Source organism: Phocoena phocoena, chromosome 13, assembly GCF_963924675.1.
Source record: "Phocoena phocoena chromosome 13, mPhoPho1.1, whole genome shotgun sequence".
Lineage (NCBI taxonomy): Eukaryota > Metazoa > Chordata > Mammalia > Artiodactyla > Phocoenidae > Phocoena > Phocoena phocoena.
Window position 1 is genome coordinate 36,025,696 of NC_089231.1, and position 15,597 is coordinate 36,041,292.

A 15,597-nucleotide genomic window follows, 5' to 3' on the forward strand; every position below is an offset into this window, starting at 1 on the left:
GAAGCAAAGAAGGAAAGAAAGGAGGGAGGGAGGGAGGGAGGATGGAAGGAAGGAAGGAGGGAAAGAAAGAAAAAAGACAGTAAGAAAGAAGATACAGTAAAAATAAAATAAAGTATAATATGGTTATTGAATTAAAAAATATTTAGAAAAAAAGGGGGGATGGATAGAACTTTAGGAGAAATGTTGGAAGCAAAGCTATACAGAGATAATCTTACACAGAAGCATACACATACACCTTCACAAAAAGAGGTAAAGGGGGACAAAATCATAAATCTTGCTCTCAGAGACCACCTCCTCAATTTGGGGTGATTCGTTGTCTAAAGGAGGGAAGGAAGGAAGGAAAGAAAGAAAGAAAGAAGGTAAAGTATAATAAGGTTATAACAATTAAAATTAATTATTAAGAAAAAAATTTTTTAAAAAGAACCATGGACGGATAGAGCCCTAGGACAAATGGTGGAAGCAAGAGTATACAGACAAGATCTCACACAGAAGCATACACGTACACATTCACAAAAAGAGGAAAAGGGAAAAAAATCATAGTTCTCGCTCCTAAATTCCAACTCTTCAATTTGGGATCATTCCTTGTCTATTCAGGTATTCCACAGATGCAGGGTATATCAAGTTGATTGTGGAGCTTTAATCTGCTGCTTCTGAGGCTGCTGGGAGAGATTTCCCTTTCTCTTCTTTGTTCTCGCAGCTCACAGGAGCTCAGCTTTGGATTTGGCCCTGCCTCTGCGTGTAGGTCGCTGGACGGCGTCTGTTTTTCGCTCAGACAGGACGGGGTTAAAGGAGCCGCTGATTCGGGGGCTCCGGCTCACTCAGGCCAGGGGTTGGTGGGGGGCGGAAGGAGGGGCACTGCGTGCGGGGCGGGCCTGTGGCGGCAGAGGCGGCATGACGTTGCGGCAGAGGCCGGCGTGACATTGCACCAGCCTGAGACCCGCCGTGCGTACTCCCGGGGAAGTTGTCCCTGGATCCCGGGAACCTGGCAGTGGCGGGCTGCACAGGCTCCGCGGAAGAGGGGTGTGGAGAGTGACCTGTGCTCGCACACAGGCCCCTTGGTGGCGGCAGCAACAGCCTTAGCGTCTCCTGCCCGTCTCTGGGGTCCACGCTTTTAGCCGCAGCTCGCGCCCGTCTCTGGGGTTCCTTTAAGCAGCGCTCTTAAACCCCTCTCCTCGCGCACCAGGAAACAAAGAGGGAAGAAAAAGTCTCTTGCCTCTTCGGCCGGTGCAGGCTTTTCCCCGAACTCCCTCCCAGCTAGTCGTGGTGCACTAACCCCTTCAGGCTATGTTCAAGCCGCCAACCCCAGTCCTCTCCCTGTGCTCCGTCCAAAACCGAAACCCGAGCCTCAGCTCGCAGCCCCGCCCGCCCCGGTGGGTGAGCAGACATGCCTCTCGGGCTGGTGAGTGCCGGTCGGCACCGATCCTCTGTGCAGGAATCTCCCCGCTTCGCCCTCCGCACCCGTCGCTGTGCACTACTCCGCGGTTCCAAAGCTCCCCCCTCTGCCTCCCGCAGTCTCCGCCCGCGGAGGGGCTTCCTAGTGTGTGGAAACTTTTCCTCCTTCACAGCTCCCTCCCACTGGTGCAGGTGCCGTCCTTATTCTTTTGTCTTTGTTTTTTTCTTTTTTTCTTTTGCCCTACCCAGGTACGTGGGGAGTTTCTTGCCTTTTGGGAGGTCTGAGGTCTTCTGCCAGCCTTCAGTAGGTGTTCTGTAGGAGTTGTTCCACGTGTAGATGTATTTCTGGTGTACCCGTGGGGAGGAAGGCGATCTCCGTGTCTTACTCTTCCGCCATCTTCAAGGTCCCCCCTCCTGGTGGTCTTTTAATAGGTATGGATTTTTAAAAAGCTTTTTCCAGATCAATAGCTGCATACATGATACCAGGGGATGTCTGTTCTTTATTTTATACTTATTTAATTTTAATACTAAAATCAGCACATTCCTGTGTGTTGACTTGTATTTTATCTCACTTTATTATCTTGTTTAAAATTTGTATTATTATTTTAATTTTATTTAATTTATTTTTTTTATACAGCAGGATCTTATTAGTCATTTTTTTTCTTTTTACATATTTATGGGAGTATAATTGCTTTACAATGGTGTGTTAGTTTCTGCTTTATAACAAAGTAAATCAGTTATACATATACATATGCTCCCATATCTCCTCCCTATTGTGTCTCCCTCCCTCCCACGCTCCCTATCCCACCCATCCAGGTGGTCACAAAGCACCGAGCTGATTTCCCTGTGCTATGCAGCTGTTTCCCATTAGCTATCTATTTTACATTTGGTAGTATATATATGTCCATGCCACTCTCTCACTTTGTCACAGCTTACCCTCCCCCTCCCCATATCCTCAAGTCCATTCTCTAGAAGTCTGTGTCTTTATTCCCATCTTACCCCTAGGTTCTTCATGACATTTTTTTTTCTTAGATTCCATATATATGTGTTAGCATATGGTATTTGTCTTTATCTATCTGACTTACTTCACTCTGTATAACAGACTCTAGGTACATCCACCTCACTACAAATAACATGATTTCGTTTCTTTTTATGGCTGAGTAATATTCCATTATATATATGTGCCACATCTTCTTTATCCAATCATCCAATGAGGACACTTAGGTTGTTTCCATCTCCGGGCTATTGTAAATAGAGCTGCAATGAACATTTTGGTACATGACTCTTTTTGAATTATGGTTTTCTCAGGGTATATGCCCAGTAGAAGGATTGCTGGGTCATAAGGTAGTTCTATTTGTAGTTTTTAAAGGAACCTCCATACTGTTCTCCATAGTGGTTGTACCAATTCACATTCCCACAAGAAGTGCAGGAGTGTTCCCTTTTCGCCACACTCTCTCCAGCATTTAGTGTTTCTAGATTTTTTGATGACGGCCATTAAGACCAGTGTGAGATGATATCTCATTGTAGTTTTGATTTGCATTTCTCTAATGATTAATGATGTTGAGCATTCTTTCATGTGTTTGTTGGCAATCTGTATATCTTCTTTGGAGAAATGTCTATTTAGGACTTCTGCCCATTTTTGGATTGGGTTGTTTGTGTTTTTGTTATTGAGCTGCATGAGCTGCTTGTAAATTTTGGAGATTAATCCTTTGTCAGTTGCTTGATTTGCAAATATTTTCTCTCATTCAGAGGGTTGTCCTTTGGTCTTGTTTGTGCTTTCCTTTGCTGTGCAAAAGGTTTGAAGTTTCATAAGGTCCCATTTGTTTATTTTTGTTTTTATTTCCATTTCTCTAGGAGGTGGGTCAGAAAGGATCTTGCTGTGATTTATGTCATAGAGTGTTCTGCCTATGTTTTCCTCTAAGAGTTTGATAGTTTCTGGCCTTACATTTAGGTCTGTAATCCATTTTGAACTTATTTTTGTGTATGGTGTTATGAAGTGTTCTAATCTCATTCTCTTTTATGTAACTGTCCATTTTTCCCAGCACCACTTATTGAAGAGGCTGTCCTTTCTCCACTGTATATTCCTGCCTCCTTTATCAAAGATAAAGTGACAGTATGTGCGTGGGTTTATCTCTGGGCTTTCTATCCTGTTCCATTGATCTATCTTTCTGTTTTTGTGCCAGTACCATACTGTCTTGATTACTGTAGCTTTGTAGTATAGTGTGAAGTCAGGGGGCATGATTCCTCCAGCTCTGTTTTTCGTTCTCAAGATTACTTTGGCTATTCGGGGTCTTTTGTGTTTCCATACAAATTGTGAAATTTTTTGTTCTACTTCTGTGAAAAATGCCAATGGTATTTTGATAGGGATTGCATTGAATCTGTAGATTGCTTTGGGTAGTAGAGTCATTTTCACAATGTTGATTGTTCCAATCCAAGAACATGGTATATCTCTCCATCTTTTTGTATCATCTTTAATTTCTCTCAACAGTGTCTTATAATTTTCTGCATACAGGCCTTTTGCCTCCTTAGGTAGGCTTATTCCTAGATATTTTATTCTTTTTGTTGCAATGATAAATGGGAGTGCTTTCTTGATTTCACTTTCAGATTTTTCATCATTAGTGTATAGGAATGCCAGAGATTTCTGTGCATTAATGTTGTATCCTGCTATTTTACCAAATTCATTGATTATCTCTAGTAGTTTTCTGGTAGCATCTTTAGGATTCTCTATGTATAATATCATGCCATCTGCAAACAGTAACAGCTTTACTTCTTCTTTTCTGTTTTGGATTCCTTTTATTTCCTTTTCTTCTCTGATTGCTGTGGCTAAAACTTCCAAAACTATGTTGAATAAGAGTGGTGAGAGTGGGCAACCTTGTCCTGTTCCTGATCTTACTGGAAATGCTTTCAGTTTTTCACCGTTGAGGACAATGTTGGCTGTGGGTTTGTCATATATGGCCTTTATTATGTTGAGGAAAGTTCCCTCGATGCCTACTTTCTGCAGGGTTTTTATTGTAAATGGGTGTTGAATTTTGTCGAAAGCTTTCTCTGTATCTATTGAGATAATCATATGGTATTTCTTCTTCAATTTTTTAATATGGTGTAACGTTGATTGATTTGCGTATATTGAAAAATCCTTGCATTCCGGGAATAAACCCCACTTGATCATGTTGTTTAATCCTTTCAATGTGCTGTTGGATTCTGTTTGCTAGTATTTATTTGACGATTTTTGTATCTATGTTCATCAGTGATATTGGCCTGTAGTTTTCTTTCTTTGTGACATCTTTTTCTGGTTTTGGTATCAGGGTGATGGTGGCTTCGTAGAATGAGTTTGGGAGTGTTCCTCCCTCTACTATATTTTGGAAGAGTTTGAGAAGGACAGGCGTTAGCTCTTCTCTAAATGTTTAATAGAATTCGCCTGTGAAGCCCTCTGGTCCTGGGCTTTTGTTTGTTGGAAGATTTTTAATCACAATTTCAATTTCAGTGCTTGTGATTGGTCTCTTCATATTTTGTATTTCTTCCTGATTCAGTCTTGGCAGGTTGTGCATTTCTAAGAATTTGTCCGTTTCTTCCAGCTCGTCCAATTTTTTGGCATAAAATTTCTTGTAGTAATCTCTCATGATCTTTTGTATTTCAGTGGTGTCAGTTGTTACTTCTCCTTTTTCATTTCTAATTTTATTGATTTGAGTCTTCTCCCTTATTTTGTTGATGAGTCTGGCTCATGGTTTATCAATTTTGGTTATCTTTTCAAAGAACCAGCTTTTAGTTTTAATGATATTTGCTAATGTTTCCTTTATTTCTGTTCTGATCTTTATGATTTCTTTCTTTCTGCTAACTTTGGGGTTTTTTGTTCTTCTTTCTTTAATTGCTTTAGGTGCAAGTTTAGGTTCTTTATTCAAGATGTTTCCTGTTTCTTAAGGTAGGATTGTATTGCTATAAACTTCCCAATTAGAACTAGTTTTTCTGCATCCTATAGGATTTGGGTGGTCATGTCTCCATTGTCATTTGTTTCTATGTATTTCTTGATTTCTTCTTTGATTTTTTCAGTGATCACTTTGTTATTAAGTAGTGTATTGTTTAGCCTCCATGTGTTTGTATTTTTTACAGATCTTTTCCTGTAATTGATATCTAGTCTCATGGCATTGTGGTAGGAAAAGATACTTGATACAATTTCAATTTTCTTAAATTTACCAAAGCTTGATTTGTGACCCAAGATATGATCTATCCTGGAGAATGTTCCATTAACACTTAAGAAAAATGTGTATTCTGTTGTTTTTGGGTGGAATGTCTTATAAATATCAATTAAGTCCATCGTGTTTAATGTATCATTTAAAGCTTGTGTTTCCTTATTTATTTTCATTTTGGATGGTCTGTCCATTAGTGAAAGTGGGGTGTTAAAGTCCCCTACTATGAATGTGTTCCTGTCGATTTCCCCTTTTATGGCTGTTAGTATTTGCCTTATGTATTGTGATGCTCCTATGTTGGGTGCATAAATATTTACAATTGTTTTATCTTCTTCTTGGATCAATTCCTTAATCATTATGCAATGTCCTTCTTTGTCTCTTCTAATAGTCTTTATTTTAAAGTCTATTTTGTCTGATATGAGAATTGCTACTCCAGCTTGCTTTTGGTTTCCATTTGCATGGAATATCTCTTTCCATCCCCTTACTTTCAGTTTGTATGTGTCTCTAAGTCTGAAGTAGGTTTCTTGTAGATGGCATATATATGGGTCTTATTTTTGTATCCATTCAGCCAGTCTGTGTCTTTTGGTGAGAGCATTTAATGCACTTACATTTAAGGTAATTATCGATATGTATGTTCCTATTCCCATTTTCTTAAGTGTTTTGGTTTTGTTATTGTAGGTCTTTTCCTTCTCTTGTGTTTCTTGGCTAGAGAAGTTCCTTTAGCATTTGTTGTAAAGTTGGGTTGATGGTGCTGAACTCTCTCACCTTTTGCTTGTCTGTAAAGGTTTCCATTTCTCCATCAAATCTGAATGAGATCCTTGCTGGGTAGAGTAACCTTGGCTGTAGGTTTCTCTCCTTCATCACTTTAAATATGTCCTTCTCCCTTCTGGCTTGCAGAGGTTCTGCTGAAAGATCAGCTGTCAACCTTATGGGGATTCCTTTGTGTCTTATTTGTTGTTTTTTCCCTTGTTGCTTTTAATATGTTTTCTTTGTATTTAAGTTTTGACAGTTTGATTAATATGTGTCATGGCATGTTTCTCCTTAGATTTATCCTGTATGGGACTCTCTGTGCTTCCTGGACTTTTTAAACTATTTCCTTTCCCATATTAGGGAAGTTTTCAACTATAATCTCTTCAAATATTTTCTCAGTCCCTTTCTTTTTCTCTTCTTCTTCTGGAACCCCTATAATTCAAATGTTGGTGTGTTTAATGTTGTTCCAGTAGTCTCTGAAACTGTCCTCAGTTATTTTCATTCTTTTTTCTTTATTCTGCTCTAGAGTAGTTATTTCTGCTATTTTATCTTCCAGGCCACTTATCCATTCTTCTGCCTCAGTTATTCTGCCATTGATCCCATCTAGTGTATTTTTAATTTCATTTATTGTGTTGTTCATCATTGCTTGTTTCATCTTTAGTTCTTCTATGTCCTTGTTAAATATTTCTTGCATTTTCTCTATTCTATTTCCAAGATTTTGGATCATCTTTACTATCATTATTCTGAATTCTTTTTCAGGTAGATGGCCTATTTCCTCTTCATTACTTAGGTCTGGTGGGTTTTTATCTTGCTCCTTCATCTGCTGTGTGTTTTTCTGTCTTCTCATTTTGTTTATCTTACTGTGTTTGGGGTCTCCTTTTTGCAGGCTGTAGATGTGTAGTTCCAGTTGTTTTTGGTGTCTGTCCCCAGTGGCTAAAGTTGGTTCCGTGGGTTGTGTAAACTTACTGGTGGAGCGGACTGGTTCCTGTGTTCTGGTGGATGAGGCTGGATCTTGTATTTCTGGTGGGAAGGTCCACATCTGGTAGTGTTTTTTGGGGTGTCTGTGGACTTATTATGATTTTAGCCAGCCTCTCTGCTAATGGGTGGGGTTGTGTTCCTGTCTTGCTAGTTGTTTGGCATGGGGTGTCCAGCACTGTAGCTTGCTGGTCGTTGAGTGAAGCTTGTTTCTGGTGTTTAGATGGAGATCTCTGGGAGATTTTTGCCATTTGATATTAAGTGGAGCTGGGAGGTCTCTTGGGGACCAGTGTCCTGAAGTTGGTCTCCCACCTCAGAGGCATAGCACTGACTCCTGGCTGGAGCACCAAGAGCCTTTCATCCACACGGCTCAGAATAAAAGTGAGAAAAAGTAGAAAGAAAGAAAGCAAGAAAGAAAGAGGATAAAATAAAATAAAAAAGTAATATAAAATAAGTTATTAAAATAAAAAATAATTTTCTAAGAAAAAATAAAATGGACAGTTAGAACCCTAGGACAAATGGTGAAAGCAAAGCTATACAGACAAAATCTCACACAGAAGCATACACATATACACTCACAAAAATAGAAAAGGGGAAAAAATAATAAATCTTCCTCTCAAAGTCCACCTTCTCAATTTGGGATGATTCATTGTCTATTCACGTATTCCACAGATGCAGGGTACATCAAGTTGATTGTGAAGCTTTAATCTGATGCTTCTGAGGCTGCTGGGAGAGATTTCCCTTTCTCTTCCTTTTTCACACAGCTCCCAGGGCTCAGCTTTGTATTTGGCCCTTCCTCTGTGTGCAGTTCGGTGGAGGGTGTCTGTTCTTCCTTCCGACAGGACAGGGTTAAAGGATCAGCTGACTCGGGGGCTCTGGCTCACTCAGGCCGGCGGGAGGGAGGGGTGCGGATGCCGGGTGAGCCTGTTGTGGAAGAGGCCGGTGAGACATTGCACCAGCCTAAGGCACACCGTGCATTCTCCCGGGGAATTTGTCCCTGGATCACGGCACTCTGGCGGTGGTGGGCTGCACAGGCTCCCCAGAAGGGAGGTGTGGATAGTGACCTGTGCTCACACACAGGCTTTTTGGTGGCAGCAGCAGCAGCCTTAGCATCTCATGCCCATCTCTGTGGTCCACACTATTAGCTGAGGCTCATGCCATTTTCTGGAACTCCTTTAAGCAGTGTTCTTAATCCCCTCTCATCACGCACCAGGAAACAAAGAGGGATAAAAAAGTCTCTTGCCTCTTTGGCGGGTCCAGACATTTTCCCAGACTTCTTCCCGGCCAGCCGTGGTGCAGTAACCCCCTGCAGGCTGTGCTCACGCCACCAACCCCAGTCCTCTCCCTGTGCTCCGACTGAAGCCTGAGCCTCAGCTCAAACCTCGCCTGCCAGGGTGGGTGAGCAGACATGCATCTCATGCTGGTGAGTGCTGGTCAGCACCGATCCTCTACACGGGAATCTCTCCACTTTGCCTGCCGCACCCCTGTTGCTGTGCTGTCGTCCATGGCTCCAAATCTTCCCCACTCTGCCATCCACAGTCTCTGCCCCCAAAGGGGCTTCCTAGTGTGTGGAAACCTTTCCTCTTTCATAGCTCCCTCCCACTGGTGCAGGTCTTGTCCCTATTCTTTTGTCTCTGTTTTTTCTTTCACCCAACTGAGGTACGTGGGGAGTTTCTTGCCTTTTCGGAGGTCTGAGGTCTTCTGCCATCGTTCAGTAGGTGTTCTGTACGAGTTGTTCCACGTGTAGATGTATTTCTGGTGTATCTGAGGGGAGGATGGTGATCTCCTCATCTTACTCTTCCGCCATCTTCCCCCTCCAGCCTAGTCATCAATTTTATACACATCAGTGTATACATGTCAATCCCAATCGCTCAATTCAGCACACTAACATCCTCACCTCCCGGGTGGTTTCCCCCCTTGGCATCCATACGTTTGTTCTCTACATCTGTATCTCAACTTCTGCCCTGCAAACCAGTTCATCTGTACCTTTTTTATAGGTTCCACATATATGCGTTAATGCACGATATTTGTTTTTCTCTTTCTGACTTACTTCACTCTGTATGACAGTCTCTAGATCCATCCATGTCTCAACAAATGACTCAATTTCATTCCTTTTTATGCCTGAGTAATATTCCATTGTATATATGTACCACAACTTCTTTAACCATTTGTCTGTCGATAGGCATTTAGGTTGCTTCCATATCCTGGCTATTGTAAATAGTGCTAAAATGAACATTGGGGTGCACATGTGTTTTTGAATTATGGTTTTCTCTGGGTTTACACTCAGTAGTGGGATTGCTTGATCATATGGTAACTCTATTTTTAGTTTTTAAAGGAACCTCCATATTGTTATCCATAGTGGCTGTATCAATTTACATTCCCACCAACAGTGTAAGAGGGATCTCTTTTCTCCACACATTCTCCAGCATTTGTTGTTTGTAGATATCCTGGTGATGCCCATTCTAACAGGTGTGAGTTGATACTTCATTGTAGTTTTGATTTGCACTTCTCTAATATGAGTGATGCTGAGCAGCTTTTCATGTGCTTCTTGGCCATCTGTATGTCTTCTTTGGAGAAATGTCTATTTAGGTATTCTGCCCATTTTTGGACTGGGTTGTTTGTTTCTTTAATATGGAGCTGCATGTGCTGTTCATATATTTTAGAGATTAATCCTTTGTTGATTCATTTGCAAATATTTTCTCCCATTCTGAGGGTTGTCTTTTGGTCTTGTTTATGGTTTCCTTTGCTGTGCAAAAGATTTGAAGTTTCATTATGTCCCATTTATTTACTTTTGTTTTTATTTCCATTACTCTAGGAGGTGGACCAAAAAAGATCTTGCTGTGATTTATGTCAAAGAGTGTTCTTCCTATGTTTTCCTCTAAGAGTTTTATAGTGTCTGTTCTTACATTTAGGTCTTTAATCCATTTTGAGCTTATTTTTGTGTATGGTGTTAGGGAGTGTTCTAATTTAATTCTTTTACATGTAGCTGTCCAGTTTTCCCAGCATCACTTATTGAAAAGACTGTCTTTTCCCCATTGTATATCCTTGCCTCCTTTGTCATAGATTAGTTGACAATAGGTGCATGTGTTTATCTCTGGGCTTTCTATCTTCTTCCATTGATCTATGTTTCTGTTTTTGTGCCAGCACCATATTGTCTTGATTACTGTAGCTTTGTAGTATAGTCTGAAGTTAGGGAGTCTGATTCCTCCAGCTCCATTTTTTTCCCTTCAATACTGCTGTGGCTATTCGGGATCTTTTGTGTCTCCATACAAATTTTAAGATATTTTATTCTAGTTCCATAAGAAATGCCATTGGTAATTTGATAGGTATTGTATTGAACCTGTAGATTATTTTGGGTAGTAGTCATTTTCACAGTGTTGATTCTTTCAGTCCAAGAACATGGTATATCTCTCCATCTGTTGGTATCATCTTTAATTTCTTTCATCAGTGTCTTATAGTTTTCTGCATACAGGTCTTTTGTCTCCCTAGGTAGGTTTATTCCTAGGTATTTTATTCTTTTTGTTGAAATGGTAAATAGGAGTGCTTTCTTAATTTCTCTTTCAGATTTTTCATCATTAGTGTATAGGAATATCAGAGATTTCTGTGCATTAATTTTGTATCCTGCTACTTTACCAAATTCATTGATTAGCTCTAGTAGTTTTCTGGTGGCATTTTTAGGATTCTCTCTATATAGTATCATGTCATCTGCAAACATTGACAGTTTTCCTTCTTCTTTTCCAATATGTATTCCTTTTATTTCTTTTTCTTCTCTGATTGCCATGGCTAGGACTTCCAAAACTCTGTTGAATAATAGTGGTGAGAGTGGACATCATTGTCTTGTTCCTGAACTTAGAGGAAATGCTTTCAGTTTTTCACCATTGAGAATGATGTTTGCTGTGGGTTTGTCATATATGGCCTTTACTATGTTGAGGTAGGTTTCCTGTATGCCCAATTTCTGGAGAGTTTTGATCATACATAGGTGTTGAATTTTGTCAAAAGCTTTTTCTGTATCTCTTGAGGTGATCGTATGGTTTTTATTCTTCCATTTGTTAATATGGTGTATCACATTGATTCATTTGTGTATATTGAAAAATCCTTGCATCACAGGAATAAATCCCACTTGATCAGGGTGTATGATCCTTTTACGATGCTGTTGGATTCTGTCTGCTAGCATTTTGTTGAGGATGTTTGCATCTATATTCATCAGTGATAGTGGTCTGTAATTTTCTTTTTTTGTAGTATCTTTGTCTGGTTTTGGAATAAGGGTGATGGTGGCCTCATAGAATGAGTTTGGGAGGATTCCTTCTTCTGCAAATTTTTGGAAGAGTTTGAGAGGGTTGGGTGTTAGCTCTTCTCTAAATGTTTTATAGAATTCACCTGTGAAGCCATCTGTTCCTGGTCTTTTGTGTGTTGGAAGATTTTTAATCACAGATTAAATTTCATTACTTGTGATTAGCCTGTTCATATTCTCTATTTCTTCCTGTTTCAGTCTTGGAAGGTTATACATTTTAAGAATTTGTCCATTTCTACCAGCTCATAGATTTTCTTGGCATAAAGTTGCTTTTAGTAGTGTCTTAGGATGTTTTGTATTCCTGCAGTGTCTGTTGTAACTTCTCCTTTTACATTTCTAATTTTATTGATTTGTGTCCTCTCCCTCTATCTCTTGATGATTCTGGCTAATGGTTTATCAACTTTGTTTATCTTCTCAAAGAACCAGCTTTTACTTTTATTGATTTTTGCTAATGTTTTCTTTGTTTCTATTTCATTTATTTCTGCTCTGATCTTTATGATTTCTTTCCTTCTGCTAACTTTGGGTTTTGTTTGTTCTTCTTTCTCTAGTTGCTTTAGCTGTAAGGTTAGATTGTTTATTTGAGAATATTCTTGTTTCTTGAGGTAGGCTTATATAGCTATAAACTTCCCTCTTAGAACTGCTTTTGCTGCATCCCATAGGTTTTGGATTGTCGTGTTTTCATTGTCATTTGTCTCTAGGTGTTTTTTGATTTCCTCTTTGATTTCTTCAGTGATCTGTTGGTTATTTAGTAACGTACTGTTTAGCCTCCATGTGTTTGTGTATGTTTTTTTTCCCTGTAATTCATTTCTAATCTCATAGTGTTGTGGTCAGAACATATGCTTGATATGATTTCAATTTTCTTAAATTTACTGAGGCTTGATTTGTGACCCAAGATGTGATCTATCCTGGAGAATGTTCTGTGCATACTTCAGAAGAAAGTGTAATCTGCTGTTTTTGGATGGAATGTCCTCTAAATAACAACTAAATCTATCTGGTCTATAGTGTCATTTAAAGGTTCTGTTTCCTTATTCATTTTCATTTTGGATAATCTGTCCATTGGTGTAAGTGAGGTGTTAAATTCCCCCACTATTATTGTGTTACTGTCTATTTCCTCTTTTATAGCTGTTACCATTTGCCTTATATATTGAGGTGCTCCTATGTTGGGTGCATATATATTTAGAATTGTTATATGTTCTTCTTGGTTTGATCCCTTGATCATTATGTAGTGTCCTTCCTTGTCTCTTGTAACATTTTTGTTTTATTTTAAAACCTATTTTATCTGATATGAGTATAGCTACTTCAGCTTTCCTTTGATTTCCATTTACATGGAATATATTTTTCCATCCCCTCACTTTCAGTCTGTAGGTGTCCCTAGGTCTGAAGTGGGTCTCTTGTAGACAGCATATATATGGTTTTTGTTTGTTTTTTTTTTGTTTGTTTGTTTATGTATCCATTCAGCAAGCCTGTTTCTTTTGGTTGGAGCATTTAATCCATTCACGTTTAAGGTAATTATTAATATGTATATTCCTACGGCCACATTCTTAATTGTTGTGGGTTTGTTTTTGTAGGTCTTTTTCTTCTGTTGTGTTTCCCACTTAGAGAAGTTCCTTTAGCATTTGTCATAGAGCTGGTTTTGTGGTGCTGAATTCTCTTAGCTTTTGCTTGTCTGTAAAGCTTTTGATTTCTCCTTCGAATCTGAATGAGATCCTTGCCAGATAGAGTAATCTTGGTTTCAGTTTTTTCCCTTTCATCACTTTAAATATACCATACCATTCTCTTCTAGCTTGTAGAGTTTCTGCTGAAAACTCAGCTGTTAACCTTATGGGAGTTCCCTTGTATATTATTTGTCATTTTTCCCTTGTTGCATTTAATATTTTTTCTTTGTCTTTAATTTTTGCCAATTTGATTACTATGTGTCTCGACATGTTTCTCCTTGGGTTTATTCTGTATGGGACTCTCTGTGCTTACTGGACTTGGGTGGCTATTTCCTTTCCCATGTTAGGGATGTTTTTGACTATAATCTCTTCAAATATTTTCTCAGGTCCTTTCTCTCTCTCTTCTCCTTCTGGGACCCCTATAATGTAAATGTTGTGTTTAATGTTGCCCTAGAGCTCTCTTAGGTTGTCTTAATTTCTTTTCATTATTTTTTCTTTATTCTGTTCCACAGTTGTGAATTCCACCATGCTCTCTTCCAGGTTACTTATCCATTTTTCTGCCTCAGTTATTCTGCTATTGATTCCTTCTAGTGTAGTTTTCATTTCAGTTATTGTATTGTTCATCTCTGTTTGTTTGTTCTTTAATTCTTCTAGGTCTTTGTTAAACATTTCTTGCATCTTCTCGATCTTTGCCTCTATTGTTTTTCCGAGGTCCTGGATCATCGTCACTATCATTATTCTGAATTCTTTTCCTGGAAGGTTGCCTATCTCCACTTCATTTAGTTGTTTTTTTCTTGGATTTTATCTTGTTCCTGCATCTGGTACATAGCCCTCTGCCTTTTCATCTTGTCTATCTTTCTGTGAATGTGGTTTTTGTTCCACAGGCTGCAGGACTGTAGTTTTTGCTTCTGCTGTCTGCCCTCTTGTGGGTGAGGCTATCTTGAAGCAGCTATTGTTAATACCCTATTTAAAGATGAGGAAATTGAAGTTTAGAGACATAAACTTGTCCAAAATTTTTCTGCTAGTGGTGGAAGGCCTCCTGCAGATGCAGGGGGAAGTTGTGGCTCATCATGGGGACAAGGTCACTGGCAGCAGAAGTTCTGGGAAGTACTTGGTGTGAGTACTCTTGGAGTCCATCATTAGGCCCACCAAAGTGTCTCTACCTCATTTTGTAATCTTTTGATATTGGTAATTGGGAGTATCTGAATGACCCAGGAAAAAAAAGAAAAAGAAAATTTGGCATTTGGATGTTTCAGTCATCTTTCTTCCCTATCTAATAAAAACATCAGATGCTCATTCAAACTTAGATGTAAATGTTTAAAGTGTTAATGAGTCAGAGATTTTGCATTTAAAACACAGAGATCAAATCCTTAAGGCATAGAAATTTCCATGGTGCTATTATAAACACTACTGAATTTGGGCTCCAGTGTTTCTGAAACCAAATGATGTGGGTGATTTGCTTGTCTTTCAGGTGGAAGGATAAACGCTTCTAAAGCTCAGTCAGACCAGGAACCTGTATCAGGAGCAGCACATTTGCCCATTGTTTTCACCCTTCTGGATTCACTCTGCCAGTGGAAGGCTGCCTCTGCCTCCCAGGAAGCATATGGTTAGTTTTTGAATGTTACTTGCCTATTACTGGTCCCAAAAAAACAAAATGAGGAGATCAAAACTTTCAGGCCAAACACACACACAAAAAAACCCTTTACTTACAAAAAGGAAGGCTTCTGTGGGCTGGAATTTAGGACAGCTCAACTTTTAAATTTCTTCTTCCAACTCCAAATTCACTCCTTTTTCTTTTCTCTCTCTTTGGAGTTTCTTTCTTTTCTCTTTCTTCACATACTTTTATTTTCCTTTAAAATTTTATAGTTTATCTTTCCTGGCAGGGGCTGATAATACAGCAACTATTTCTTTGGAAAGCAAAGAAAAAATCATGTATTGTAATTGTGGCATTGCTTATTTCCATGGTGTAAATACTCCTTTCATGACTAGTTTGCCTTGTGTGAGTATGTGTGAGCAGACTATAGCACACCACGAATTCCCTCAACCCCTCTCTTTCTCACACACATGTGCACACACACAGACACCTAAAAAGCCACCCATCAGAGAGATAAAGAGATTACTAGAGAATAAAACTCTGCAACTAAAGATTATAGTCAAGAATTCCTCCACTTATTGAAGTGCCATTTTGGTCTCGTGGTATTTGAAGTTTTGGGCCAGCTATGTTCTAACTCTTTTCTTTAGAGTTGGGGAAAAATTCAAATCTCAGCTGAATTCTATCATTTCTTTTCCTACTAATAAAAAAATGACCCCTAGGGAAGAGGAAAAATCTGAAGAGTTAATGTGTGTGTTTTCA